Source organism: Herpailurus yagouaroundi, unplaced genomic scaffold, assembly GCF_014898765.1.
Source record: "Herpailurus yagouaroundi ecotype Mexico unplaced genomic scaffold, PumYag 251, whole genome shotgun sequence".
NCBI classification, from domain to species: domain Eukaryota; kingdom Metazoa; phylum Chordata; class Mammalia; order Carnivora; family Felidae; genus Herpailurus; species Herpailurus yagouaroundi.
The window spans coordinates 2,435,870-2,453,948 of record NW_024412468.1 but is presented as its reverse complement, the minus strand read 5'-3'; the positions used below and the strand labels follow the sequence as shown (position 1 = coordinate 2,453,948).

The 18,079-nt window shown below is 42.2% G+C and overlaps 1 long non-coding RNA gene across 2 annotated transcripts; it reads right to left on the bottom strand.

Annotated features, from left to right (window-relative positions):
* Positions 1–8,634: 8,634 nt before the first annotated feature.
* Positions 8,635–13,122, bottom strand: LOC121020793 (uncharacterized). 2 transcript variants are annotated; one of them, XR_005786286.1, is made up of 3 exons: positions 12,921–13,122; positions 9,673–9,837; positions 8,635–8,763 (listed from the first exon to the last, which is right to left on the bottom strand). It is a non-coding gene; the product is annotated as an uncharacterized LOC121020793 (long non-coding RNA). The 2 variants fall into 2 exon arrangements; XR_005786287.1 differs by having other exon boundaries at positions 12,926–13,122.
* Between the last annotated feature and the right edge of the window lie 4,957 nt (positions 13,123–18,079).

Sequence of the window (18,079 nt, the reverse complement as noted above, 5' to 3'; positions counted from 1 at the left end):
AAAAAAAAATAAATAAAATAAAATAAAATAAAATGAAGCTAAGAGGTAACCATCTACAGGCAAAATTTCAAAAATGCAAAAATGTGCTCTACATATAATACAAAGGAGAAATAAAAGAGAGTAATTTAATATAATACAATGTGCGTTTAATTCTATAAACACTCTTGCACTCAAATATTGAAGTAGTCAAACCCGTGAATCTGTGACTTTAAAAGCAGACGCCTACCGCTGTGTGGCCTCCTCAAATTCTATAACCAGTATTTCCACTGGTGACATGATTTTCCAAAACAACAAACAACTCTTGGTGTATAACACCAACTTCCTTGAAATACAGAGAAGTTATGCCCCTGAAATATAGTCACGGCATTATATTGAATTTTGAAAATTTTGCCTGTAGATTGGTTATTATCTATTAATTTCACTTCAGAATTGCAAAGCAGGCATAAAAAAGTAATTATTATAAAAAGAGGACATTAACTCTAATAAGGCTGAGCACTGGTGTAGAGAATTATTATAAAAAGAGGACATTACATCTAATAGGGCTGAGCACGGGTCTAGAGAAAACCTTAAATGCAGTTAGAATGTTGAATCAACTTGGTAGGAAATAAAAAATCACCTCAGCACCTCAGGGCTAAACGTGGGGAAAATCCAGCTGTCTATACCTCAGGGACTCCTGGGAGGCAGTTACGGTTCCGCTTAACATGAACACTATAACCCTACACCTTGTAAGATATCGATTCCCTACAGTCTTTGACACCACAGCCCCAGCTACTGTCCTCCAAACTCTTTCTTTATTGCTTTTTAATTAGTCAAGGTCCACTTCACTTTCTAATAAATTTTCTTTCTGCATTCTTTCTCTCCATGTCAACCAGAAGATTTACTAATCCATGCCCAAGCTAGAAAAAAGCTACATGAGGTTAATCCTTGAGAAATTCTAAAGTGGGCCAATCACAGGCTGAGCATTGATTTTCAACCAACCTTGAAGGAAAACAAAGCCATGTACTAAGACGGGAGTCATAATGGAATTGGTCTTGATACGGTTACGGAGGCCCCTATCCTTTAAGGTATGCATTGCTCTTCATTCGATTTTTGCTTTATGATATTTGATGGTTTCTGAATATCACTGCCTGATAATACTAAACATCATCACAAAGTGAAGCTATAGAAATGTCTTAGGATAATCCTATAGGCATCAGCCAATGAAGAGATTGTAATCTCCACAATAGTGATCAAAATCTCACTAAAATACGTGAAGAATCTTCACATTAACAGCAGCAAAAAGACGGAAGGAGAGATGAAGGAAAAATAGGAAGGGAAGAAGACGCGGTATTTAATGCAAGGGAAATTGCTCTGAAATGCCGATCTCTGGTGGTTTTCCGATGGTCAATAGCGCTGAGGAGCGAAAACCCCGGGATCATTTGCAGAAAAGCCTCCTGGATCTCAGAACCATATCATATTGATGCAAAACTCCATGCCCCAAACCTGTAAAACCTACACCCTGCATTCAAAAGCACAAAAATCAAAACCACCTCTCATTACACGCCATTGACTTTCCAGGATAATGACACCTTGCATTCTTTTTTGCTTTTAGGCTACTTCTTTTTGCCAGCAGCGCTTTTGAAAGACAAAAATATTGAACTCGCCTTACCGCCAGGTGCTGCTCTACATGCTCAGAGGTTATTTTCGTTCGACTGTCTTTGTGGTCAAGGCAATATTCATGAAACTCTTCGTGAGCTCGTCACGTGTACTTGTGGTTCATTCACCCACCTCGAGCCAAGCCCCTCTTTTAGCCTCCAGAACAATCATCATAAAGTCTCCTGAGGCCTTAACTCTATCCCTTGATAGTTCCAGGAAATGACAAAGCCTGCTTCGTTTAGAAAACAGTAATGAGTACGTGTAAAGGTCCTCAATTTCCCTCTCGTAGCTCAAAGTGTGGCTATAGGTTTATCTGTCTTTACCACCTTCATTCCCATGTTGGTAAAGGAACTGCCTTACTCTGTTGTAAGGTCAAGACCTCTACCTGTTCAATCTTGCACCTATTTCCCACTAGGTTCTATACAACTGTCCCTTGAATTATCCCTACTCTTATTCGTTTTATCCCTCCCCGGTTTCTCTTACTTCTAAGTGGACAGATACACTCAAAATCTCCACCCCACCCTCAATCCTTCACTCTAGCCTCCACAGATACTGTCCCATCTCTATGGTTTCCATCACTATCCATTCTTTCAGAGAGTATGTCGTTGACTCCACATCATCTCTGCGATTGACTCAAATTTGTTTTTGTTCTTGACAACTGAAATGAAATTACTTTAACAGAGTCTCTCCTGCTCATCGGCTCAACACGGTTTTATTCACTAACACACTCCTAAAGCCTCATACTTCGTAGACGTTCAGCGTAACTTTGCTGCATCAAGCAAGGATCAAATTATTCTCAAAACTCTTAGCAAAGCGTTCAAAGACCTCAATAACCAGTCCCAAATATATTTCTAGTCTCATCTCTTGCTATTTCAGATGATGTATCATCTGTTTCCACCAAATTGAGCAGGCTCTGAGCTCTGTGTGTCTTTGTTGGTTTGTTCCTGGAAGAAATCTCTCCTTCCACTGCCCCCCTCCCCCACCGCCTATTAAATATTATGCAGAGGCATTAGAAAACAGTGAGAGCTAAGCACAGATGTCAGATCACCTAAATTCAAACTTGACTATATTACATACCATCTGTATCAACTATTGTTCTTACCTACCTACTCTCCGAGAATCATTTGAAATGTCTTCCTTCGTTATAATCACCGGGAGACAAAGGAGCACTTCTCTCTTCACCCCACCCAGCATTACAGGGGCTTTTGTCATCTTATGTCCTCATTAGACTGGAAGTTCCTGCAAGATCCGGACCGTGTCCCACAAATCCTGGTCTTCTCCTGCCTCTCCTTTCTCCTTGAAGACAGTCTTTTGCAATCTATTGAGCAATTGCCTAGTCTTCCGGGGAGGGGCTCTACTAAGCTCAGCTGGATATTAGCTAGAGGAATGGAAGATGGGGGCAAGGTCAGGGCTAGGATTGATACTGTTTCCTCAAGTTCTAGAGAGAAATGGAAAACAAGTGTGAGCCTTGATTTGGAGCAAAGATTTAGAAAATCGAAATCAGTCTCCGAGTGCATACTGTGATGGGTTGATTCGATGAAGCTAAGTATATACCCACCTTGAAGTGGGGAGAGAGGTGTTAGAGTACCTCTTACTCGATGAGTCCGTGTGTGAGGAGATTCTAAAATCCAATTGATCTGAGAGGTTAATTGAAAGTCAAAAAAGGGGCACCTGGGTGGCTATGTCAGGTAAGCCTCCAACTTCGGCTCGGGTCACCATCTCACCGTTCATGAGTTCTAGCCCCATGTGGGGCTCTCTGCTGACAGCTCAGAGCCTGGAGCCTGCTTCGGATCCTGTGTGTCCCTCTCTCCCTGTCTCTCCCCTGCTCATGCTCTGTCTCTCTCCAAAACAAATCAACATTAAAAAAATTTAAAGATACAAGGCGGGCAGGGAATGTAACATCTGGTCGCCAAATCTAGTGGCTTCTATGGAGAAATAAGAGGCAAGGAAATAAGGCAAAAATGAGCCAAGAGCCAGAGGGGTTATTGAGTGAGAGGTATTGATGTAAGCATAAAAAAGCTTTGTGGGCTGAACAGTTGGAACAGTTGACAGTAAGCAGTGACATACAACAACCAAAAGAGTAGTAATCACTTTCCTGGTTGTCTGGGTTGGGACAGTGGTTAAGATCTAGGAGGCTGAACAGACAGTGTATTCGGGAAGATGTTAATCAAAAATGCAAGCATTCAGTCCGAACAGGAGTTACTATGAAGGCATTTGGGGAGGGCAGTAAAAAGGTGCAAGAGAGGAAACCAGGTAAGAACAAAGACCACAATTTCGAGGTGGAGCTCGAGAAGCAGAGCCTGGACAATTATCCGGATTCTTGTGACTGTTGCCTGGGGCGTGTCTAGGAATTGACCTGAACATTTAAGATTAACTCCCTCCAATCAAGATTCCCCAGTAGACAGGGTCCTAGGTCATGTTCTTTCGCGGCTTGAATACATAACCTCGGGAAGTGGGATCCCCAAGTTAGGCAAGTGTGAAATCAGAAAGGCAAAAATTACAGCTTTAGGGGGAGGGGGACGGAGGGAAAGACAATGAAAATTCATAGAGAATTGCCACTCTAACTTGAAGAGTGGCAGGAAGATCTGTTTGCTGGAAAGAAGAGGAACGTGGCAGAAAAAAAGATTTGGTGTGGGAGCTGGAGCCCCAGCCTGGCGAACAGAAAGCTTATGGGGGACGACAGACCCACCGAGGTGAGCGTCCACCTCACTGAGCTGGATGCCAAACATGAACCAGGAGCTTCTGCAATCACAGGCCAGCGAGGGGGAAGGCACAGGGTCTTCTTCGGATTCTCTGGAGGGTTACCTGCTGTATCTCACCTGAAAGGCCGTTTCCACGGCCAGGCAGATGCAGTTGAGTGTTTGAGGGTGCTGGCTCGGCAAGCCGCCCTGGACTCTGATTCCTCCTGGCTCCGCCCTCTTTTGACCATGTGATGTAAAAGAAGTTCCCCAGTATGATTTTGGAGACATGGGTGGGAGCGGGGGTGGTGGACAGGATATGTCAATTATTCAACATTTAGGCGCCCAGACACCTGACGTGGGACCTCTCTCAACCGAGCCAGCTTGGAGAAGGGAGTGCTCGTCTTCTCATTCCTAACATGACTGTCATCTTGTAAGCACTGCAAGGATATTACGAGATCCAGAGAGTTCTCCGAGTGGTTGAGGCCAGAGACATCTGTGCGGTTTTAGGGGACCGAAGCCTGGAGCACGTGGCAACTTCGAATGATGCAAAAACTGATAGAAAGACACCACTTAAAGAATTCAGAAAATTGGCAGGAAAATACGGAGTTAGCAAAAGTTCTATTAATGTTTACTTGACTTCATTTTTAACCAAGCTGGTGGAGATCTAGGTAACGTACATATTATCAAGGTTAGCCTCTATAACGGCTTTCTGAAATACATGTGATTTCAAATATAATCTCAATGCTACAGAACACTAAGGATCAAAGTGGTGAAAGAAACACACCCAAGATCGCAAAGCGATAGAAACTAAAAGCATGGTTTTCGGCTGAATTTTATCTTTCCCTATGTCACATTCTTTCCCTCACCTATTCACCTGTTCCTAGCAGTAACAGATATATTTGAAGATAATAAAACTACGTTTCTTTGAAAATGTCCCATTTCTGTGCCAGCTCAGCCCATCCAGCAGGGTGCCCTGGAAAGGGTGACTGCTGTTTCCAGCTACTTGTATGTACTCTGTTTTCAAGGAATAGCATCTGGAGAAAATACCCAGCTGGCGTCTCTTCTGCTTAACAGAAAATGGCATCTCTCCTTTAACTTTGTGCATCTTCTGCCAAATAGTCTTACTCCTCCAAATTCTAAGCCAACCACGCAGCAGTCATTAGCTGCAAGGATGTGTATGAAGTCCCCACCTCCCCCTCCCTCCAGTCACCAGGCAAGCAAGCCCTCTAATGACTCGTTCCAGAGACCTCATTTTCTGCATGGACCCCACTTTGACACATGCCTTATAACCATCTTACTCTTAACAGGTGTGTTGGGCAGGTGGTACTACGCATTACAAAAATGCACACGCATCAGAGCTAGAGCTGATTCTGCATCCCAGTTTTCAGGGTTCATTGCCGCGCGACCTTGGGCAAGTCAATGCGTCTCTAAACTCCACCTTCTTTATCCATATAATATTATGTATCTCTCCCAGTGGAACACAGCTACATGAGGTTTTGCATTTGTTTTATTCATCTCCATCTCTAACATCTACCACGGGCTTGGCACATAGTACATACTTAGTAAATACTTCACCGAACAACAAGTTTCTAGTCATTAGGCTGTCATAAGTGCTTAATCCTGTGTTAATCTGTACATTCATAGCCCCATCTAACCTGTACAAGTGTCCTTTAATGGAGGCATTGTTTTTGTTTATAGATGAAGACACCGAGGCTATAAAAATTTACGAGCTTCAATCAAGATTACGTAGCAAATCAGCATTCGAACCCGGGCCCACCAGCTTGAATCCGTCTTATGACAAGACGTATTTCAGGTACGTGTCTCCGTAGTAGATGTTGTGGTTTCAGTGTTCGTATCCCCTCAGAATTCACCTCTAAAAGATCAAGTTTTCTTGCTGCAATCACATAAGGGCTAGTTTTATTTTTCTGGCTGAGGGAGCACACGTGGCCGACACGCAGAGCAAGTCAGAAGCGCCAGAAAATTAATGTCCTCGCAAGCAGCCATCAAATCAATGACAGATGGAAAGCTGGAAGAAAAATCTCAACTGTTTCACCCTTTGGTTCGATAACGTTAAAGCATTTTCTGTGGTGTCTCCTATGGGCTTGAGCCCTGTTGCTCACAGGAATAGCTGGCAAAAGAGCAGAGAAATGATCTAGGGTTCACGGGTGAACACCACCCAACTATGCTTCATCTGGATATGCCAATTTCCTCATCGGTCTCGCTGTGAATATCCCCACTAAGCGGGAGGGCTTTTGGATGCATTAGGCATTTTCAAGACTTATCTATGTCAAGATACCATACTAATATCCCGCAAAAGGCAAAGATGTGGGTGCTCTTGGTGGTTTTATGTGTATATTCTATTTTGTAACAGTCATAAAATCTGTTGGAAGATTATTTCTAAGAAGTGACTGACTTCAAATGCTAGGTCAAAATCTGCAGCTTATAACGAATACCTAAAAATGTGTTCTGTGTCAATTCCTTTTGCTTATATATTTTGCCACCAAATATGATATTTTTATTCAACTTTACAGCAAGCATTACTGAAGTTTCTAGAGTGTTTCATATTCAGCCATTTCATTAACATCCATCTTTCCTGAACTTTATTATTGATCCATAAGTAAGTTAGTCTGCCTTTCAGCAGAGCTTATAGATCAGTCTGGGAAATAAACTCAGAAGTAGAAGTCAGGGTACACTCAGTATAATTTTCCACCGAGGTTTGGAAAATTCAACCGTGCCCTATTAGTTTCATTTCATGAGTAGCCTGTGTATTTTCCCAAACAAACTTTTTTGAAGCAACTTGGTTGACAGAAAACCAATGGTAAAATAGACTGTGTAAAGTCCAGAATTCTGTAGAAAGGAATTGTAACATGAATGGGAGGAAATAGATGCAAACTATGGGCCTCTGAAGAACATGGCACAAGAACATTTAATCAGGATCTAAGGGCTGACTTTAATTCCAAGAGAGCGGCATATCTGCTCCACCCACCACCCAATTTCAGGGCCTGGCTTGGTGCCTGGCCCAGGGGAGGTGCTAAATGATTTGTCAAACTAATTGATGAAGTATAGCAATGCATATTTTCTTGGAAAACATTGGCCCATTCTTAAGGCCTCCATGTTAAACTAGAGGCTCAGGCAGGAAACTCACTATAGTTAATGTCAAATTACCTAAGTTTTATTTCTGCAAAGGTTTTAAGAACTATCTGCCTCTCGTGGCAAGCAATACCATTAATTTCAGAAACAGATTTTCATAGGGAAAAGTAGCAATTACTCATCCAATGGCCACATCTACAACCACCTTCAAATAAGGCCCAGATTCCTGAGCACTACAAGAAAGGTGGCAATAAAATTAAACTCGGACCCCATACCAATCGGCTTGAACCATTTTCTTTGCCCTGTTCTTGCTCTTTGTGGCCTACCCCCATCTCTACCTGGCTTTTAACCTTCTTGAACTGTCTAGCAGCCCACGGAATAGGTTCACCTGGGATTTTCAATAGCCACTAATGCAACAAAACACATCCTAAACCAAAAAGTATGATGTTCCAGTTAAAGAGACTGCATTAATAATGTAGTAATGAAAAGGTGGAAGTATAAACTCCCAGGGATAGAATGAATCAATCATGAGAATAAAAGGCACAGCATAGGCAAAACGGTCACAGTGTCGCAGATAGTGTTGCACGGTGACAGATGTTGGCTACACTTGTGGTGAGCACAGCACAACATTTAAATGGAACTGGAGGAATCACTACGCTGTACATCTATCAGCAATGTAACATTGTGTGTCAACTCTCCTTTGGTAACAAAAAAAGGAAACAGAATGTGGTAACGAAGTATGTGGTGCATAATGTAGTAAAGAGGAAAAAATGATCTCTGCCAGGGCATTTTTGCCTCAGTGGTAGACCCTTGAGTCCTGATGTTTTTGTGTTTCCTGAATGCAGACACATTCGTTTGGGTTTACCTGTGTCCATAACAGTAACGGGAAACTGCATTACTAGGAAAAGTTCCAATTTGTTATATGATGATGCTGATGCTGATGATGGTGACGGTGATGGTGGGGATGATGATGGTGGTGGTGGTGATGATGGTGATGATGGTGATGGTGATGGTGATGATGATGGTGATGATGATGGTGATGGTGATGATGATGATGATGGTGATGGTGATGATAGTGATGGTGATGGTGATGGTGATGATGATGGTGATGATGATGGTGATGGTGATGATGATGATGGTGATGATGATGGTGATGGTGATGATGATGATGGTGATGATGATGGTGATGATGAGGGTGATGATGGTGATGATGATGATGGTGGTCGTGGTGACGATTCTGATTATTACTATTATTATATTGTCCTCTTATTCAGTATATTTGCCCACAATTAAACCGAGTGTCTTCATGACTTTAAATAGTAAATTCAGCCTTTCAATGCCTCCTGCTTTTGTAAATCTGTAAAGAAGTAGGACCTTTTTAAACGAAACCATCTACATAAAGGACAGAGAGAAATGTTGACATGATGAGCTCAGCACTGAGCACGTAATGCATATTTAATATATAATTTGAATCAAATCGAATTAATTTATTCCAATTACCGTCCTCTGGTTTTGCATTTTTCATAAATTCTTTCACTTGAAGGATAATAACTTTGAACAACTTTTAGATTTTTATCAAGCTAAATCATGCATGTATTCTTATCCCTCCTGGAAGAATTTGTTTTGACAGTCTCATACTTCAGATGGGCCCATTTTGCATATAGGCCTTTTGACCATTTTTTCAGGAACGTCATTTAGAAATATTCTCTTGTTTAATCATAAGACAGAGATTGTTCGACCTTAAGGATCAAATATAAACAGTGGCAGAACTATCTGAGTGTTTGATACCAGTTTCCCATTATCAACGAGTTACACGGCCCTGACAACAATTAGACACAAACACGAAATAGCTTCGCATGCATTATTTGTCACTGGTATTTCTCATTATTATTACAAGCACTTTGACTGGAACAAACACTAATATTGCTTCCATGCTATTTATTTTTATCTATGTATTTTCTATTTTGGCTTTCCCCTCTCTATAATATAACTTTCTAGAAATAATTCTTAAGCAGAGAGTAGAGTGTATCCCCCTGCCATATGGATTGATTACTACATCTGATAATAATCAAATGTAGAGAATTCTCATCTGTTGTAATTTCAAATGCATCGATGTTGTTTCATGGGCAATGTACGCAAAGAAAATATAGACCAATTTGGTGTAAAAACAGTGGCTCACCAGTGTTTATGTGACAGCCCCTGAGAGCTACCATGCCCCTGCCACACCCCATATCATTTCTTACAAAAATTCCAACTAAATACCAACCTAGAAGAAGAGCAGAGAAGAAGGAGCAGATGTGGGTAGCACCTTTCCGTGCACCTGCAGCTCATCACCACTCCAGTCCAGAGCTCCCCAGAGCAGGACATAAGCCTCTCCTAAGGGCTGGCAAAGGCAGGAGGTAGTGTGCCTCCATCATCAAACTGGGAGATGCTGGTCAGAAATATAAAGCCATTATTAACTGATGAATAAGTAGATTTGTCCTATGTAGCACCCAGGTGCCCAAAATGGTAGCGCATTTTTCCTACCCAAACCATTCTACTTCTTAGCACATTGATCTTAAAGTATCCCTGATAGCCAGACCCACTCCTTCCACTCAGATTTAGATGAGTCCGTTATGCTAGATGTGCAGCACATACAGTGACTTTTTTGTTTTCTTTCCTTGCCTCTATGTCGTAAACCCTGAGACCAAAGTCTGTGCCTTGTTTCCTATTGTATCGCTCCGTCTCTAAGATCACTACACTTTGAAACTATTAAACTTCTAGAATGAAGTGAATGCATTTAAGATAACTTATGTGTTCTTACAAAGAAAAAATAATGATGGAGTTTTTCCTACAAAGAGATCCAATAACTCATGGAGTCATACTAAAAGTTATTAAGATGCTATCAAGAAATAATTATTTTACACGAAATGTAGTATGGCAAAAACTGCAGTCATAGAAACATAATCAGCATGTGTTAAGCGTAGTGCAAGTCATTGCCTCCAAGTTTGTCCACTTAAATGAACTTCAAATTTAAATCATTCTCCTTGTATCTTCTTAGAAAGGAGAGCCTTGGGCACCTGGGTGGCTCATTCCATTAACCATCTGGCTCTTCATTTCCTGTCAGGTCTTGATCTCATGGTCATGGGATCAAGCCTTGTGGCAGGCTCCACGCTGACAGCACGGAGCCTGCTTGGGATTCTCTCTCTCTCTCTCTCTCTCTCTCTCTCTTTCTCTGCCCCTCCCCTGCTCATGCTTTTTCTCAATCCATAAATAGACTCTATTTAAAAAAATTGCTCTTGGGGCGCCTGGGTGGCTCAGTCAGTTAAGCGGCTGACTTCGGCTCAGGTCATGATCTCGCGGTCCGTGAGTTTGAGTCCCGCATTGGGCTCTCTGCTGACAGCTCAGAGCCTGGAGCCTGTGTCAGATTCTGTGTTTCCCTCTCTCTGACCCTCCCCCATTCATGCTCTGTCTCTCTCTGTCTCAAAAATAAATAAACATTTAAAAAAAATTTTTAAAAAATTGCTCTTGTTCTGGGACACCTGGGTGGCTCAGTCGGTTGAGCGTCTGACTTCAGCTCAGGTCATGATCTCATGGCTTGTGGGTTTGAGCCCCACATAGGGCTCTGTGCTGACAGCTCAGAGACTGGAGCCTGCTTCAGATTCTATCTCTGTCTCTCTCTCTGCCCCTTCCCTGCTCATGCTCTCTCTCAATGCACAAATAAACTTTATTAAAAAAAAAATTGCTCTCATTCTAAAAATAAAAGACAGGAATAGCCTTTTGTGGTAGCCCACTTACAATCTCAAACACATAAAACACTTCTTTTATTTAGGTATTGCATACAAAAATGCTGGTATTGCATACACACGTAAAAACGTTTCCTTCATTTAGTTATTGCATACGAATATGTTAGTGTTGTATGTTCACTAATATTTTACTAAAAACAATTTTGGGGTGTAGAATATTATTTTCTAGGAATTTGAAAAACATTAAATTTTTTAAAATATTTATTTATTTTTGACAGAGAGAGAGAGACAGAGCATGAGCAGGGGAGGGGCAGAGAGAGAGGGAGACACAGAATCCGAAGCAGGCTCCAGGCTCCGAGGCATCAGCACAGAGCCCGACGCAGGGCTTGAACTCACAGACTGTGAGATCATGACCGGAGCTGAAGTCAAACACCCAACCGACTGATCCACCCAGGCACCCCTGAAAAACATTTTTATTGTTATTTATTAATTTTTTTTAGTGTCACATGAGTTTAGAATTGACCTCCCTACAGTCATAGACAGTTGTGAGCTCCATTAACTAAAACGGCAGTGCAGAATTGGGCCAGTCCTTCCTTCATGAACTGGAGTCTCTTTGACGTGGAAATGCTGATGTCTTGGTGATTATTCTTCTGCCAAACTGACCTCAGAGTCTAAAATATTTTCCTAATGACAAATTTCACTCTTTTTTTTTTTTAACAGCAAATGTTCTTCCCTTAATTGTGTTGTCTCTAAAGCCTTTTAAGCTTCTTTAGAAATTGATCGTGAGTGGTGAGGCCCTGACTGGACTGGTTTACATTGGTTCTTGACATAAAGAGTGATCACACTGCATGATAACCAGGCAAGCAGAAGCTGAAGAAACGGCACAGCAGAAATGCTCACCAGATGCCCGTCCTGTGCGCACCGGGCCAAGACGCCATGACTCAGTAAGGCTGGGCATTTGGATGGAGAGGCCGCTGGCCACGACCTCAGCACAGTCCCCTGTGATCCTGCCCTTCCAGACCTTGTTCCAACTCCAACCCCAGCTCTCCTTTCTCTGTGGCCATGATGACTTCGTGTCTTGTCCTCTCATGTCTCCTTATTAATGTCCTCTTACGAACCCGTTTTGCCACTTGGAAGACTGCTGTTTCGGGCCCAGAGAAAGGGAGTGCCAGAAGTGTGAAAGCTCTTTCCACAAGGATCGATGACTTCTGGCAACCACCGTTTGTCCAGCATTCCACGGCTGTCACGCTTCCAGGGATGCGCCCTGCACCCTCCCCTCAGCCCTCAGATCTCGCCTTGCAGGGACTGCTCTGTTCCGGAGTTCCATTCGGTTGCTCCTGTAGAATTCTGCTGGAATACTGCACGGCACACACACCCAGGCCATCAGTATGTTGATTTACTCATGGCCTCCTTTGTTGGATGAGTTTTGGCGTCTTCTCAATGCCTCCTTGGCCCTCGAGACTGCCTGCGTAGGCCTGGCTCTTGAGAGAGAACTGAATTCAGACAGAACGACAATGGCTGTTTAAAAAGTCTTGTGCCCATTAGGGAAGCTGGGCACTGTTCCTACTGAAGCCTGAAGACGGACTGAGGCAAGTGAGTGGAGCCTTGCACAGGGTCTGAACTCTGAGGAGAAACAGCAGGGTGTTGTGGAGGTGAGTATTTGCTTTCGGTGGACCTGGGTTTGAGCAGCAGCTTAGTCATACCCTAACTATGTGACCTTCAGAAAGACATTAGAGTGGCCTGAGTTTCGATATTCTTCTTTGCAGAAGAGACAGAGGACAGTATTTACCTCACCTGGCTAGGGCGGCAGTAACTGTGTGCGTGGGTGACAGGTTCTCTGGAGAGCGCCTCCCACAGAACACACTGCGGAAGGGTGGCCTTATGATTGTCTGTTTCCGTGAGGTTCCACGTGGTCCTCCCATCAACTCCGCACTCCTCTGCTTCACTGACGCTGCCCGGGCTGGCCACACAGCACAGGGACAAACAGAAGACTACCTTGGGATAAATGCAATATTGAAGAGTACTCAGATATAAAAAAGGACAAGAACCGCACACACACACACACACACACACACACACTCACACACAAGAAAATAACCCTCCCTGTGTCAAAATTATGAGGTCTGGTTAACAACTAACATGAAGCCAGTCTGTACTTGTCAAGTAATAATTTAGGGGCAAACGAGCTGGCTTTTGTTGATTTTAAACATATCTTGTGTGGGGGAATGGCTGTTTTGATATCAGAGTCCCTTTTCCTACAGTGCCAAACCTTCCAAGAAAACTGTCACTCCTAGTAGATGTATTTCTCAAGTGAAAGCACTGAGCCTTTGAGGAAATAGGACTGCTTTTTGAGTCACACAATGTTTGTGAGAGTCATACACAATTCTACTTTAATTCTGGGCTTTGCTGCGTCCTGCCTTTGCTCATGGCAGCGTTAGAAGGAAGATACCCCTCTTATTTCTGGATACACAATCCTGCTCATCCTTCCGGGTCCACAACTGATCACTTCACCTTCTCACAGTGCTTCCCAACCCCGCCCCTACCCCACACACACCTCCAGCTGATATAATTGCCCTCTCCTCTATACTCTCAACGCACTTGATATGTTCATGCCTTCTGATAAATAACAATTTTGACTAGGGGCTGCTGATTCAGATACTTGCTCTAACTCCCTATCACATGTGACTTCAGAACTGGTTTTCTGTATGTGTGTTCATGCCAGATTCCATTTTAAGTTTCCAAACTCTTAGAGACATACCTTGAATATTGCAGAAGTTCAATGAATATTTAATGAATGCATGAATTTACCAGACAGTGGATCTTTCAGATTCTATTGTCTCTTATGGAAGAGACTGGGCTAATTTTGTTAATGATAGTAGGTGCTCAGGAGACATCTGGTTGGTGAACAATGGGTGGGACATCCATATGGCCCATGTTGACGTTCCCATTAGAGGAATGTTCCAATTAGGATCGTTTAGATCGGGAGAGAAACACAAAACGCAGCTCCATGACACATCTTGGCAGGCTTTTAAGAATTGGGAGAACCAGTCGTAAGCATCGCTGTGCAGAAATCACACAATGCACCGAAGATAATGAAATGTGTAATAAAAATTCTTCTTTCTTAATTCAGCAGCATTGTTTTTTGCCCTTCTGCCCATTAGGCATTTACCTTCTTAATAAACTTTAATTTGTGTGCGTGTTAACTGCTGAAATTTAAGTGAAAGTGATTATTCAAAATCATATTAAATTTTACATGCCTTAAAATGCACCATAAAAGTTTATAAGGCAGTGGCTATCTCAGATTACACGTGTGAGGTGTGTGCACGTCAGACATAATTATATAACGCTTCTGATGCTTAGCGTGCATGAACTCCTTCAATAATTAAAAGGGGATCTATGGCATGGCAAATGTGACATATGTGCACAATATAACAGCAGTTTGCTAGAATGCTCTCAAAATGTGTTATTGTCATCAGACGAAATACGTGAGTAACTAAAAATTAGGCAGGACACATTTTTTTCCCGTCTAGAATCAAGGAGTGTTACGATAACTTCCTATATCGATGGCCTCCTAACTGGTCCACTTATCTTCCACTCTTCCCTGTCTACCATCTGCACTGATCCTTATAATATGTAAGGTAGGTCATGTTACTTCCCACTGCATTTGAGTTAACATGAAACCTTTTACCGTGCAAAATAACTAAGGGAGAGAACTCTCACTGTGGGTCATAGTGTGGACTGCGTATATTGTGATCACCAATGAGAGTCAAAGCATTCCGATTCTTGTCTCTCCATCACAGAGATCTTGATTTCATTGGTCTGGGTTGGAGTCCAAGCATGAGCATCTTTTTTTTTTCTTTTAAGTTTATTTATTTTCAGAGAGACATCATAAGTGGGGGAGGGGCAGAGAGAGAGAGAGAGAGAGGGAGAATCCCAATCAGGCTCCACACTGTCAATGCAGAGCCTGACACAGGGCTCGATCCTACAAACTGTGAGATCATGACCTGAACCGAAACCGAGAGTGGGACGCTTAACCACCTGAGCCACCCAGGCGCCCCCCAAGCGCGAGCATCTTTTTAGTTTCCCAGGTAACAATAATGTGCAGCCAATGTGCGAAACATTTTGGCTCTCATTTTGAGGGAGAATGAGCAACCATTGGTGGTTTTTAAATGGCCAGGCAAAAGAATTAGAATTAGAATATGAAAAAAATTTCTAAATTTACCACTTACCATTTTCGTTTGTGAACCGAAAGGGGAAGTGGCCAGTTCATCCTCTCTTTTATTGATCCTTGAGTCATTTTAACATATCTTAATAAAGCATAGCAATTCGTCTAGAATGCATAAGGTTAATGATGTTTTTGCACCCATGCCACTAGAACAGATCATTCGTTCACCTGTTGTGTTTGCTGTGACCCCCCCACACCATCCCGGATGCACAACACAGGAAAATGAACACCCACAGTTCTGCTCGTCAGGGTATTTGTTCTTCACCAGAGGACAGACACGCGCACAGATAACTCCATGATGGTGTAAGACATTCTTTAGGAGTAAAGATAAGACAAGAATAATATGTTGTTGCAGGTGGGAGGAGGGTCAGTCAGAGAAGCTTGAGAACAGAGGTACCATTTGCCCCATGCCCTTAAAAGATGGATGGGGATTGACCAAGCAGAGAGGAGAGAAAGAGCCTTCAAATTTGAAGCAATGGGAATATTAATGGGCTGGGGGAAGTATCAGAAGACACAGACTGTTGAAGACCTAATGAAGAAACAAGGCATAGAGCCTAGAACGTGCTGGAAGGGATGGTGTCGGATGAAAATAGAAAAGTAAGTCACATGATCTCAACCTCTTGGGAGGTTCAGTTTTTCACAATCGTTTCTTGATATGTAGAGAAAAAGACTTAACAGGTTTTGCTTGGGAATGTTTCCAAGCTAGAAATTGAGTTTCCAATGTGAGAGTTGGCACACTTGGGTGGCTCAGTTGGTTAAGGGTCCGACTTCTGCCCAAGTCATGATCTCACAGTTCGTGAGTTCAAGTCTCGTGTCAGGCTCTGTGCTGACAGCTCAGAACCTGGGACCTGCTTCAGATTCTGTGTCTCCCTCTCTCTCTCTCTCTGCCCCTTCCCTGCTTGTGCTCTGCCTTTGTCTCTCTCTCAAAAAGAAATAAACATTAAATAAATAAATAATAAAATTTCAGAGTTAAGGTCTTTGGTTCAGGGCAATGGCTGTGATGCAGGTTATAGCTCTGTGTCCCTGGGTCAGCAGTAAATCAAGGTGGCAACACATGTAGATAAAAGTCATTCTCGGGGCACCTGGGTGGCTCAGTTGGTTGAGTGTCTGCCTTCAGCTCAGGTCATGATCTCATACTCCATGAGTTCAAGCTCCACATCGGGTTCTATGCTGACAGCTCAGAGCCTGGAGCCTGCTTCTGATTCTGTGTCTCCCTCTCTCTCTGCCCCTCCCCTGCTCATGCTCTGTCTCTCTCTGTCTCAAAAATAAATAAAAACGTTAAAAAAATTTTTTTGGAAAAAAAATCATTCTCATTGTGCCACAAGGTGTGGCCAAAATACCAGTGTGCCCTAGCATATCCTGCACTGCACCAAAATTCCTATTTATCTAGGCATTGGGAACTACTTCTTGGGAGCCAAATCTGGCCCAGCCCTTGTTTTTGAAAATAATTTTTTACTGAAACACAGCGATCCTCATTCACTTACATATTGTCTATGGACCCTTTTACACTGTAATGGTAGATTTGAGTATTTGTGACAGAGACCTTACATGCTGCGAAGGTAAAAGATTTACTATTTATCCTTTATAGAAAAAAAAAATCACCAACCACTGATCTAACAGGTAAGAATTTTCCTCTATAAAATCCCAATTAAAGTGAAAATTAACCAAATAGCCAAAGCAAACTTACGGAAGAGAAACAAACCTGGTTGCATCACACTCATTTCAAACAATGCTACAAAACTACAATACTTAACGCAGTATGGTATTGGCATTAAACAGATACATAGACCAACAGAACAGAGGAGAGAGCCCAGAAATAAACCCACACGTATACGGTCAATATTTACGACAAAGAAGCCAAGAATATACAGCGGGGTTGGGAAAACTGGACAGCCACGTGCAGAAGAATGAAACTGGACCACTGTCTTACACCATATGCAAAAGTCAACTTAAAATGAATTGATTCAAATGTAAGACCTGAAACCATAAAACTCCTAGAAGAAAACATAGGCAGTAAGGCCCATAACATACGTCTTGGTGATACTTTTTCAATCCAAAGCAACAAAAGCAAAAATAAACAAGTGGGACTACATCAAACTTTCAGCTTCTGCTCAGCAAAGGAAACTACCAAAAAAAAAAAAAATGAAAAGGCCACCTACTGAATGGGAGAAAATAATTGCAAATTATATAGCTGATAAATGGCTAAAATCCAAAATATGTAAAGAATGCATGTGACTCGACAGCAAAGAGGTGAAAACAAACAAACAAAAAACTGGTTAAAAAATGGGCAGAAGGTCTGAATAGCCACATTTCCAATGAGGACATAGTGATGACCAGCAGGTATAAGAAAAGATGTTCAACATCATGAATCATCAGGAAAGTACTAATCAAAACCACGGAGATATCACCTCACCTGTTAGAACGACTGTTATCAAAAAGACAAGAAAACCAAGTAGTGCTGAAGATGTGGATAAAAGGGAACATTTATGGACCATTAGTGGTAACGTATATCGGTGCGGCCACTATGGAAAGCATTATGGAGTTTCTTCAAAAACTTAAAACTAGAACTACTGTATGATCAAGCAGTTCTACTTCTGTGATTTTATCCAAAGAAAACAAAAAATGATAATTTGAAAGTATGCATGCACCCCCATGTTCACTGCAGCATTATTTACAATAACCAAGACATGGAAACGACCTAGGTGTCCATCAATGAGTGAATG